This window comes from Dinoponera quadriceps, unplaced genomic scaffold (assembly GCF_001313825.1).
Source record: "Dinoponera quadriceps isolate SergipeBrazil2010 unplaced genomic scaffold, ASM131382v1 scaffold1750, whole genome shotgun sequence".
Classification (NCBI taxonomy): domain Eukaryota; kingdom Metazoa; phylum Arthropoda; class Insecta; order Hymenoptera; family Formicidae; genus Dinoponera; species Dinoponera quadriceps.
In genome coordinates this window covers 1,925,442-1,939,018 of record NW_014556445.1, presented here as the reverse complement: position 1 = coordinate 1,939,018, position 13,577 = coordinate 1,925,442, and the positions used below count along the sequence as shown (strand labels likewise).

General features: G+C 43.9%; 1 protein-coding gene across 1 annotated transcript in view; it reads right to left on the bottom strand.

Moving 5' to 3' along the window:
• LOC106747471 (protein tincar) overlaps window positions 1–13,577 on the bottom strand; it is a 116,206-nt gene that overhangs the window by 20,675 nt on the left and 81,954 nt on the right. The window lies entirely within an intron of this gene.

Sequence of the window (13,577 nt, the reverse complement as noted above, 5' to 3'; positions counted from 1 at the left end):
AAAAATTGGAAAAAGTCGGGTCATTCCCGAAAATTTAAAGCTTATAATCAGATACTTATAACTAGAGATTCTATTTCCTTCAATCAAAACACGTTCGGTTTGTTCATCGTCACAGAAATTTCACCGGATTTTTTTTCATGTTTCTACATATATCTTTCTATAAAAATATTCTAGAGATATTCTCAAGATATCCACGTACGATTCTAAACGTCCTAAAGATATTTACGTCTTCTCCGATTAACGGAACAAATTTCAAGAACTTAAATATTTTTTGGATATATATACACAGTAATTTCTTTTTCCGTGAATTGTAATACAAATCGTAACAATTGCGTTGAATCGGTAATGCAATTACGCAAGATGCATTGCGATGAGCTTTGTATCGTCATTTATATCAAATATTTCTACGTTTCATTTTTCCGTATAATGCGCGTATTTGTAAAACTTCGATGCGCTTGAGCTTTCATCTTCTAATGCATCCTGTCGCTTTGTGGGTCATCCAATTTTTTTTTTGCGGAACCTAACTCAATTCAATTATCTGGCAACCACTTGGCCGGATGAGTTTTTTCGCGATATCTCGTTTTATAACCGACTTTATTGCATACAGTAAAGCGACGGTGAGCTTGAAAAGGGACAATGGCAGCACGGGCAGCGTTCCTTCTATCGAGTGACCCTCCAAAGAGTCTAGTCGCGGAGTGTTTCAGAGGAGATAAGTGTCGTCATGGTATCGGCCACGAACCTGTGTTAGTATTTGGTTTGATTATGACATCCGATCAATCCCCGAGCAGGAGACACCCAATTTTTTGCAAATAACTGAGAATTAATGAAAATATTATATTGTTAAATTACGACACGATTATTAGAAGTTCTAATTTACAATTCTCGAATATTGTATTAATACTAAATGCTAATTAGTAATGCAACGACGACATATAATTATAAAAGTAACAATACAATATACATATATTTATCTAATTATGCAGTGAGAGAACGTTATTCGGTTAAATTCTATGAATATCGGTAATGACTATTTGGTTAATCCACATGTTATGCGATATAATGGAAATTTGTTTAATCTCCACGCAACGTAATTAATAAATATAATAACGCAATTTAATCGTATTATATTTTAATATAAAATGCTACAAAATTTAAGATTTGAATTTGCTCTTACTCGCTGACATCTGTTAAACTTGCGCTCACACGTCACCTTTCACGGAAGTCTCGAAAAAAGCTTTGAATAGATATTGAAGTGAGCAAAAGAAAATACCAATACATCGATTTCCTGTCCGGAACAATTCGCCCCCTCCCCCTCCCCCCTTCCTGTCCACCACCTTTTCCTGCGTCGGTAAGTTCTTTTTTCCCCTACTGCGATTTATCGCAAGACTTCCCGAGGCTTCTTAAGTTTCGTTTTTGTCTTGATTTGTTTCTTATTGGCTTCTTTCTCACTCTTTCCCTCTCTGTTTAGTCGCTTTCAGTTGCCTTTGAACTTCGTGTGATTATTTTCGATTCCATTGAACCACGATTACACGAACAGTGTTTTATTCTTCCGCCTTAGGTAATCGATATAATAAAAAGGGGAGCGACATTTAACTCATGTAATATATAAGGGAGGGGGAACAAAAATAAAAAGATTTTCATGCCTTTTCCCGAGGCTACAAAGGATTCTTCCTGAAACAATGTCGAGTATGATCTCTGAGTCTCAACAGCGAAGTGATTTCAAATACTTCTTACCGGAAACTTATTTTTCATCTTCACGTCGACTTATTTTAAAGCCTTGTTATTAGAATCACAGTCATGTTATTATATAATATTATTACTAAGAAGTATCTGTCGGGGAGACAAAGTTGGCATCAGAAATTACAAAAATAAATTGCGAAGAGCAACGAGATTATGTAAAAATTATGTAAAAAGATTGTAAAAAGAAGAATTATGCAAAAAGAAAGCGACGTGTAGATGCTAGAACGCGTTAGTTCGAACCGAAATATTCCTTCGGCTAATTTTTTTTTCTCAAATGACGTACTTATCGACGGGAAAGTGACGGTTACTTGGCGACAAGCCGAATTACGCACTGACACTTGCAAAGGACTAATAGTGGCTTTAATACGCATGGCGATCATTCGATAATTCCTTGCGATCACCGTATGTGTTACTATTGGAAACGAAGACCTCCGCCATTATCCAGTTGCCGTAGGATTCCTTTTTTCATCACGCGTGTCTTCATTTACAACTCGATGAAACTTTTGACACTGCATACTCGGTGTACAATGTACCGTATTTTCGACCGCGTTGCGCGTTTAATCGACGGCACCTGCCTCACGCCTTGTACTTTCGAAACTTGATGTCTCACCCTGGCATTATTATTCGAATGTCCGTCGCTCTCTTCCCGGTCCGTTATTATTGCGCGCATCTGCGAACGTTACGTGGCCCCGAGAGAAGTTCAAATTTGCCACGGGTAATAAGACGCACTTATTACCGTGCTTATTAATAGGGTGCCTTATGAATACTCATGATATCAAAGATGAAAATCACACAAGATGAAGATCATGCGTTCTTGCATGATGAAATAGAGATTACGGAGATTGGATTCTACCTTAGGGGTTATTCGAGTTGAAATTTTCGCTCTGTGTTAAATGATTTGTGTTCTTTAATTCTGTAACATAGTAGGAGTAAAATAGGTTCGATTTCATTCTAATAGTATAATTTACTCCTATTTTATATTTTCACTCCCTGATACTATTTTAACATTTCGTTTTCGCTGTTTCAGCGTCAAAATAGGTTGTCGAAAATAGCAGTGGAAATTAATCGGTAGAATTAAAAGTTTTAGAGAGAAGTTAATAAGTGTGTTAGTATCGTCAAGGTAGGTTTTTATCACTCTATAATTTATAAATTTAATTTTAGAGGAATATATTGGATAAAGTATAACACGCTACACCGTGTCGAACCATTTTATTCTCTCGATAAATTTGAAAATCGTCGCGTCCAATATCCAGCGACGGCTCTTTCTAGTCTATCTTTCTTATTGGTTGTTCGTAAAATATAATAGTTTCCGAAAATTCATAATAATGCAAACACAATAGGCTGCTATTCCGGCCCGCCTGATGAAAGGATTAATCCTTCACTTCCATTATCAATGCACCTTAACACGATACGCTCGGTGCACGGTCGCGTATCGCTAATTGGTCCCTTCTTGCGTGAAATTCATTGTGCCAATCCTATACATTGCAGAAATATATGAACACGGTATTGAATTAATTTTATCGCCGGCGGAAAATTAAATCTGCCTGTCTCAGTAATTGGTTTTGGTTAAAGAGCCCTGAACGAAAACTCCGCCCGCCGTCTGACGTAATATTCGCTCGGATATAATTTTGCAACAATGCCAGAGCGATCCGCTATATTTCGCGCTGACGTTAATAATTGCAGTTTAATTGCGTTCCCGCCAATACCGCGAAACGACAAAATCGATAAACTCCTTTACGACACATTGTGAAAAAACGAACATATGATTATCGATTTCTCCGGTAACGGACCTCGCCGAGGCTTTTTGTGGCTCGATGGTGCTCGATAAGGGAAAAAGATAACTGTCATTTATACGCATTGCGAACGCATATCGAATATGAGCTGTCGATAAATTAATAATTGATAACGACGAAAGTAATATGCACGTCTTGCAGTTTTCTCTCGAAAGAAGAAATAAAGCGGCACAATAAATGATTGCGCAATAAACATATTCAATAAATGCTGTATATTCCGTGTATTAACGATAATAATATATTGCGAACATTTAAAATCCGAGCCTTTGTACTCGTAATTATTTATACACGTTACATCATTAACTTTATATAATACCGCGCGTGATACACGTTTAAATTTTGCAAGCTGTCGGATTCAACGGGTTAAAACGAGCGCAAACAATCGAGATCCTGCGTGTTTGCCCGAGCGTTCGCGATTTTCTTTCTCTTTTTCTCTCTCTCTCTCTCTCTCTCTCTCTCTCTCTCTCTCTCTCGTAAATGGCCAACGCGCGACGATGAACGCTGAGAGAGCGAAAATCACGCGGCAAATCCAGTCGAAGGTACAAAGTCGCCGCGCTTAATTGACCGTCCCTTACGTTCCGGCCGTCTATCTCTTGCCCGGGGTTCGAAATATTTTTAGCCTTGGAATACAGCGTAATTACAGTCAGGGGATTAAACTTCTCTCAACCTCGAGGCCTCTCTCGCGCTTTCTCCCTCATCGTCCCCGGTTCCGCATTCTCGGTATCTTTAATCCCGCCGGGGATGACGCAGGAAGGGGTTAAGCCGGCAGAAGGACAAAAATGCGGGTATACTGCAGCCTTAAGTCAGATTACGTCGCTTTCATTCGATCTTCTTTGTAGGAAGGCAGATGTCACACTTGGTAATGATTAATCGTGCCGAAATTGTGCCCGGGCGCGAATTACAAATATGAAAATGCGAAAATGTGTTACGTTATCGATTATGTAATAATGATTTTGTCAAAAATAAAGATATGTTGTTATACGGGGTGCAGCAGGATTTTTTATGCAAACGAAAAAAGAGTGACATCCTGTGCGAATGTAAGTCGAAAATGAAGAATAATGAGACAAATAGAATAATTTTTTTTTTAACAGGTTTTGTTTTAGAAGAAACTGACTTTGAAAAACTGACTTTGAAGAACCATCATGTACGTGTTATTGCACTTAGCGCACTTGCAACAATAAATTTAAACGCATTCGTGGAACTTGCTTGATCAATTTTATTAATAAATAATAATTTTATTAATAAATTTCACAAGTCATGACAATGTTTATATACAAGCGGGATAAACAAGCAGAAGTAGTTATGCGTAGCGAGATCCGTTGAGCTGTACCTGTTTGTTAGTCAAATGCACGCGCACTCGATAAAATGGGGGGGAAAAAAAATGAAAAAGGGAAAGATAAAAAATAATGAAAAAATTTATTCCATAATTTTGACTGGTTTTTACAAGGGGCCGTCCTTTTCACACTTGTATCATGGATTTTGCCACACCCAATATACACGCAAAAATTGTTCTGTGCGCGGTTAAAACGTACCTAAAAAAATAAGCGATAACTCTCGTTTTCGGGGTCGGGTGTTCCTCACGGCTCGGCTAAATTGGATCGGAAAGTAATGCGTCCGGTTTACCTCAGCGAGAGGTTGTTTCAACCCCCTGAGCTCGCGATAAAGTACATATATAGGAAGCTATCGAGAAACCGTCTCTTATTCGAAGTTACTCTACCATATATCCGAGATGCGTCAATACCAGTGGAGAAGTACAGGCGTTCCTCTTCAAATGTACTTCTCAAGAGGAAGAACAATTCTTCCCCCTCTCAGACAGACTTATTCCTCTTCTCGGAGGCGGACTTCAGAGGCGGAACGGTTTCCTCGTAACGACTACAACTGTTGAATACCAAGGAGTGAGTTGAAAAGAGGGAGAGAGAAAAGAGCACGCGTGTTGCACGACGTACGAAAGTTTGACAAATTGAAAATTGCAGTCGGTCGATCTTCCGCTTGCTGTTAGTTGTCGCGGCTGGGAAGTTCGGTTAATTAAAATGTAGATCGCCCGGCGTCGCGCGTTTAATGGGCGCGCGCAAAAACATCTCGATGTAAACTGTGACTGCGTGAGCATCATGGCCTCCTCATTATGAATTTATCAATTCGTGCGTGTAATTGTATTACACGACTGCTACAGACGATAAAATTTGTATTCCAGGATGGACACATTTAATCGGGAGTTTTGCATAATGGATTTTGTTTAATGGATTATGAAGCCCATTATCGCGGTTTTCGGCCATTTTCCGCCTTTGTCATAAAGTTTACATTGTTTTAAGTCGCCTGACGCTTATCCTGACGCGATACCGCATTTGCATAACAATATATCGCGGCATTGTGCGCGTATATCTTGCGTCTGTATGGATTTGTTATTTATAGGATGTTTGAAAAAATACGGTGAAACTTGCTGTTTATCGAAGAATTTGTTATCGTTGAATCGACAATACATTGTTGCGTGATATTCGCGCGTAATATTTCTCATCGAGTCGGTTATCCCGGCTCGGATCACGGATTTCAAGCCGTCTCGATCCGCGGAGACCGCCGTATGTGGAAACCAGCGCGGGGAGAGCAGGCGAAATGCGAAAGGACGAGATCATTTGCGCGCTCGCGGCGATGCAGCGTGGGGGAGAAAAAAAAACAAGTGTCAACAACGCGAAACATTTTACAAATGAGACCTTGGTCTCTTTAAACTTTACCCGCGCGTACGGTTCGTTGATAAAACGCGATAATAAAGTCAGCTCTCACGAAGCTTCCGCCTCTTTGGTTCCTCTGAAAATGAAGATATCCTCGGGGTCACATTGCAACGCGCTGCAAATGCCAGTAATTTGCGCACCACGCGTGTTCATAAAAGTTAACGCTACGCTACCTCTGCAAGTAACACACACACACATATACACCTACAGTCGGGCGACCCGGGGTGAAGGGATTTTTTGTCGCGGAAGCCGCTGATCGGTGTTCCGAAAGCAACGGATTCCTGTCGCGGTGGGTAATCTTTTCTTTGCGCGAATCTTTACGCGCCACGAACCGGATGCGACTGGTCCGCGAAGCCGCTATGGTCACGTTCAAGTTCATGAATACAAGAAGGAAGAGAGAGAGAGAGAGAGAGAGAAAGAGAGAGAGAGGAGAGAAATACAGAGAGCTCGCCGTGGAAAGACGGAGGGTAGCTCGCCGGCAGGTTGCAGCAACTCCTGACCCCGAACGCCACCCACCTCTCTCACCGCCGACGGGAGGGTCACGACAGTGACCTTTGTAATGGCGTTATCACGCCGACGTATTCCGGCTCGATAGACAAAAGTAGCCGTGCCGTGTGCTAACGGACCGATCGCGCGTTTCCGCGGCCGGCCGACTTTCGTTACGAGCGCGCTTCGTAAGGGCGAAGGGCGTGCCGAGGGAGAGAGGGAGAGAATGCCAGTTAGTCTATTTTTAATCGATCGCATTGCCCATTACTCGACGTACTTTGTACTTTAAGACTGAATGAGCTGACCTTTATGTGAAAGCGCAATGGAAAAGAAAAAAAAAAAGGCATGAAAAGTTTGCCCAGCGTGGCGCATTCTCTCTCATCGCCGAAGGTGAGATAAGTAGAGCGAAAGGTGCGGATAAGGAATGCGTAAGATTGGTTACTTCTCGCTTCGTGACTTTCCGGATAGGAATTTAAAACGGGCGCTAAAAAGACCTTACGGAAATGTGGCGTCCGTGCAATTCAGGCCCCCCTTCGTCAGTTTTATAAATTTATCTGACTAGCCTCTGACTGAACCCTATGTCAGTGCCGGTTAGGAGCCTATTTACGAAATTCCATTCAGGATTTGCTTTTCTAAACCATATCTAGGCTCAACGAAAGCAGGCCTATTTTGAGGGCATGCCTATCTAGAGCCACTACAAACGTGGGGCACGTCCCGATTAACTTCTGCCCGGATTTTCCCCCCGGTCTCGATGGACTATTCCGTCTAATTATAAAGTTTCAGAAAAAAATCCTTTTTCCCCAATCTTTCCGCGAATTTCCCGGCTTCTTATCCTCTTTATGGAAAAACGTAAATATGGCGGGTTTTAATCAAACAATGTGAATTTTCCCGAACGAATCTTCGCGACCTTGGAACAAGAACCGACAAAAAAAATTCGCGGAAAAAAACGTTTTCATCCCCGAAACTTTAATTTTTCGCGGCGGACTCGACTTTGCGATTCGACATTCGCATTGTTCGCCACGGACTCGAGTTTTCATTCGACATTCACATCGTAAAATCGCAGACAGGCGATTTCGCGTCAGCCCACTCGAGTTCCACCGACGATGGCTGGTCTCGTCTTCCGACACGGCCGTTTTCGCGCGACTCGCACTCTCGCGAGGTAAAAATAATTCACGTCGAAGCGCATTACGCCCGTATAATGTATCGCTGAGGCGTGTTATTGGCATTATCGTTTGTGTGATGCCTCCAATGCGCCCGCGGGGGCCGCGCGTATATAGCGGTAATGATAACGCGTTGCATATTTTACAGGGTATCGGGCGTCGGAGGAATTGCCCGTGAAACACACGTTGCGCCGAGTTTGAGTCCATGAATATGAGATGCGCGAGAGATACGCTACCCGGCGAATGGCGTGCACGCGCTAGCGAGCGAGCATGTATACACGATGCGATGCGCGCGCGCGTGTGACATCTTGCATTTGTCGCCATTAATATTTTCGCGGCGTAAAAAGCAAGCAGATTATAACGCTGCGCCTGCCTGCCTGCATGATTATCGCACGGCGATCGCAGTACCGGGAAACGTGAAAAACAGCCATTTAATGAGCGCGCGAGGGTGCGTGTATGTGTGTGCGCGTGTGTGCATGCGGATTTCAGCTGCCGATGAAAATTATAGATCATCATTTATTACGCGTTCACTTTTCCGATACATTTTTGGGAAATTAATTAAAATTAATCGTTAACGCGGGGGGCGGGGGTGATTATCGGGAGGGGCCGAAGAGCGCGAATGAATGAAACGTCGGAGAGAATCCATAGACACTATATATATATATATATATATATATTGGTCTGGTCAATTTCTTATGACTTAAAGCTTGCTACACCTATTGTAAATCTGGACTTGATCGGTGTAAAGGAGCGTTTAAATAAAATACGTGACATCAAAGGTTCACTCGACGCCGGAAGCTTAAGTGGTCGGATGGGGCTATTTCGGAGCCGCTATTTCGAGATACTCTCTTTACTCATCGCATTGTTATCGGCGACATCGCACCTCGCGATCGATTCGCGACTCGATAAGCGCCACGGTTTCGCCACGGGAAGATCAAACGTTTATCTTCGCGCCGGCGAAGGTGCGCACGGAACGTGAGACGCCCTGACGCCGCGCGGAAGAACGGAGCGGGCGCGCGAATTCGCGGTGATCCTCGACAATTACATTTCCGAGTTTGGCCCTTTCGCGTGAGCGAGCATCACACAGCTCATAAACCACCGGCGCGTCCCGGCGCGTCCCGGCGCTTCCGTTCGACGGTGGCGGCGCGAGATGCGTTCAACTAAATCACCGATAATGAAATTGCGTAGCAAGCTGGGCGATAGGCTTTCGAGCGTGTCGGCGTGTCGAACGCGCGATAGGCAGGTGCCCTCATAGGTGTAATCGGCCGGTCGATCCGGAAGACAGGGTTGAGAGGCCGGGTCGAGGCCGAAGCGAGTTGGGACCAAGCGAAGAGGCGGGGAGGGCGGGAGAGGGCGACGGAGAGAGTTGGTCGACGTAATTTTATGTAAACTAATTACGAGTTAATTCGGTTATGGTCAACGTGCGCGGAATAGAGCCGTGGAGAGGACGGTGCGCTGCAATCAACCCCGCAAAGGACAGTGCAGGGCAAACAGAATCAGCGGCTTGCGCGGAAGGGACGAAGAAGGAGGGGGCGAGCGAAAGGAAAACGCCGAGAGGACTCGAGGACTCGACGGGATACCGCGCTCTCGTTCCTCCTCGTTCGCCGTCGCTGCCGCCGCCGCTGCGGGTGTCCCTACGCTCTCGGCGAGCTCGCGCACACGTCATTTCCGCCCCATAAGTGCATAGGGCCGGCGAGGGGAGGAAATGGAGAGGGGCTGGGGGAGGAGGGTCGTTTATAATTCACGACAGCGGCAGTTATACTTATTGAATTCTCTTTTTTTTTGCCGCGCACGCCTTTCCGGCATCTCGCGGATGCGAGCTCTCTGATATCCGATAAGTGATCGCGTTTGAGATTATCGGAATTACTTCGGGCTTCATTATCGCGGCTTTGTTGCTCGCAAAAGTGGTAAGATTATCTCGAGGAAGAAAGAAAGAGAGAGGGAGAGAGGGAGGGAGGGAGGAAGGGAAGGAGGTGGAGATTTATTTAACGCGTTTCCCATTCTCTCACCGCCGTGTAAATTAATGCATTTATACGTAAACGTATTTCGCTTCTAACGAAATGTAATTTGTACATTTTGTTCTCGCGTGCACGGTATTTAATTAACTACTCGTTTCTATAGTCACAATTATTATGGTAATATACGTTTCAGCCGCTTGAAAAGAAAAGGAGCGTGGTCAAATAAATGTTTCGCGCGAGTGGGAATTAATGCTATTTTAATGCGAGCTAACTAGATACACCCGCGTTTACAACAATGTACCCTTTTGTTAAAGCCATCGCGCGGATTTTACGGTTGCTCGCGCCTGTTCGTTATCATATCACCTTGTTATTACGCGCATCGCAAGTGTACGGTTTTTAATTGAAAAATCGCGTCGTGTTGATATTTTAGGACAAAAATCCGACTTTCTCTCTCTCTCTCTCTTTTTCCTCTCCCTCTTTCTCACGGACGTGTATAAAATGCGCCCGGCGCACCGGAAAGCGGTGTATGTGTGCGCGCCGGTGCAAGTTACGCCGCGAAATTGCATCAATTCTCCGCGAACGAAACGGGACAGAAATCGCCGCGAGCTTTCAAAGGTTTAAACGAGACGGGGGTCGTTCAAGGAGGAGGGATTTTACGAACGGGAAATCCTGCAGCAAACTGTATGCACACACCTGACCGATCAATACACGAGCGAGGACGTAGCCAGGACGAAGTTACCCTGTTACATCCCCGTCCGCCTCTTCATCCCATCGCGCGGAACTTTCGCGGCGATAACGCAGTTAAAATTGGAGGCCACTTTATTGTCGGTATTATTATTATAAAAAAAAGGGGGAAGGAGAAAGAGATGGGGTGGAGAGGAGAGAAAGAGAGAGAAGAAGAAGAAGGTAGAAAGATTTATCTCTCCGTCGGGTTATTAACGGCGGGGAGGCTCGAAGTACGCAAACTTGAGAAAACTTGGTGACAGAGGGAGGTTAATGAATTTTAATCGAAATCGTGCGGTTCGCTTCCGCGAAATTTCGCGCGCGGATCGTGAAAATTAGGAATACGAGGGGCGATTCTTACGCGTCGAGATTCGCCGGGTGAAACTTTCTGCGGTAGAAGAGAGAGAGAGAGAGAGAGAGAGAGGGAGAAAGAAATTCGGCGGAGAAGTTACGTGTTAAACGAAATCTCGTAACGACATCACCGTTATTAACATCGCGAAATCGTTTCGAACGTTTGCGCTGATTCGCGCGTCGCGTGACTCCGGCGCATTTCGATCTGTGTCGTTAAGTTCCCGTATTTAGAATAGCGTGCTCACGCTTTACCTTTTTCCCTCGACCCTGTAGACCGACCCGGGCCGTAGAGAGGGAGAGTAACGAAATATAGAATACAAGAATGTCACGAAACATAATTCGCTCGTGGTCGGAACCGCGGTGATCTCACGTCATACGGATGGTTGCAACGAGATATGGCTGTTGCGGAGGTATTGTGTCTGACAGTTCTTCTTCGTTGTTTATAAAATCAACAAACTACGGCGCGCGGCGCGGCCAGTACCTACCTTCCCTTCCCGCCACCGTCCGAGAGTGATTTCGAAAGTTTCATGGCGCGCAATGTTTCATCCATACATTTACGAGGGGGTGCAGATCGAGGCGCTTAAATATTTATGACCGTCGAGGAGAATATCGCACGGCCGTCACACTCCGGCCGCGTCTCTCTTTATTCCGATATTCAAACACACTATCCGTGTGATTGCATGAGGAAAACCGGGGGGACCGGAAGCGCCCATAGCGATAGCCGCAGATCTACCTCGGTTCACGGCTTATAACGCGTGTCTCGATTTTATTTGCGATCGACGAGCGATAGAACTCCTTTCACTCGTGGCTGAGCGTCGCGGAATTGCGCGATTGTAAATCGTCTCTCGTACAGTTGTGCGTCTTGGCGCGGCGCCTTGTCAGTGGACTGGGGCTAGTGCTTCCGTTCGAAGGCTTCGACATTTCGAATTTCGAATGCTTCGAACATTTGAAGCTTCGGTGTTCGGTAGAGCAGAGCGGGGCTAAAAATGCCGCGGGCAAGAAATGAGGGGCGCAATATTTCGTAAGAGAAAAGATCGTTCACATACTCGTTCATGCGATTTTCTTTTCATCCCGCAGCGGTACTTCCTACTCACCGATTTTGTTATTGTTATACTGATATTCTTGTGGTTTCTTCTTCTTTTTTTCGGGTACGTAATTGCGTTCGTAAAATGAAACGAGTTTTAGCAGACACAATGGGAAAAAATATGTTGTATAAAATATATTACGTTGTATAAATTGTATATCGTAAATTGTATGTAATAAATTAATTGATATCACAAATATCACTGAGAAGTGTTTTCTAATAAATGTAATAAAAATAAGACTGTACTTATTTGATCTAATTTATATCTGAAGTAACAGAGGTGGCACTTTTTATTCCAAATGACCGAACTTCGGTTAAAAATATTATACTTCATAAATTAGTAACTGATATCTTTATTAATTTTACAGATTATGTAACTCAAACTCTAAAGAATGCTTGAGTAAATGCACATAATAATAGCTCACATGTTGTTATTGATATATTTGATAAAACTGAAACTAGTCTTTTTAGTCTCTTGCTATTTTACTTTTTTGAATTCTGAACATACGAAGTTTCGAAACATCGTTATTATAAGATGTTTCATATGTAAACGACGTTGTTTGAGTTCGCTAGTTAATCTTAATCTAATCTATCGCCATCACAATCTATTCCAACGCTATCTAATCTCAATCTTGTTCGCTGTACTCCTTGAAGCTTCGAAGCGCGAAAATTGCGGCTTTTGAAGACATACCTCCGAGGCTTTGGCTTGTCAAAATTCGCAAGCTTGAAGTTTCCTTCGGAGCTTCCTTCGGAGCTTCGAAATTATCAAAGATTAATAGCTTTAGTCTCTATCGTCGATGAAATCGTGCGAATAGACTGGCTGTGAAAAGTCTCACATTGATCCCGGAACGATGTCGAGCGATCGTCACAAATGATATGACGGCGAGTGTTTCGGAATTGTATGATAATATATATAGATTTTTCTCTTTTTTTCTGCGCCGTAAACTCCCACATTTTTCGCACGCATCACGTTTCCGCTGTCTGCCGCCAAAAATCATATTGGCAACCTATTAAAAATGCATTAATGCGGCGCTGCCGCCAGTCATAATTTGCATACTCGCGCTACGGTGGAGCCTGGAAAAGCGTAGTGCATTTTTTATGGCTAATTTTTTCCACTATAGTCGTTGGCTTCTCGTGCTTCAAAGAGCCTAATCTCACATTTCTCATTTACGAACGACTACCGTTTCTTCGCTCGTTTTACGTGTCGCCGTCCGTAAGTTTCTTCTCCAAATTGATACCGACTAATTATGGATACGGTGAAAAGTCTCGTTTAATATGCGATACCGCGTATGAATGGGTGCTTTCGGAAAGTTCTCGAATTATTCCGATACGTTTGATCCACCTTACCGCGATTCTATCTTTCCCTTTCCTTCCCCCTCTTTCTCTCTTTCTCTTCTCGAGCATGTCTAGTCGGCCTCACTGAAAGGAGAAGGAATTTCATATTTCACGGTCCTTTAAAATTCGTAGCAAGCGAATCATTAGCGCGTGATCCCCATTAGCAACAGGTATAATGAGCGAACTTTGACGCCGCCTACCCTTACTCCCCCCCCCCCCCCCCC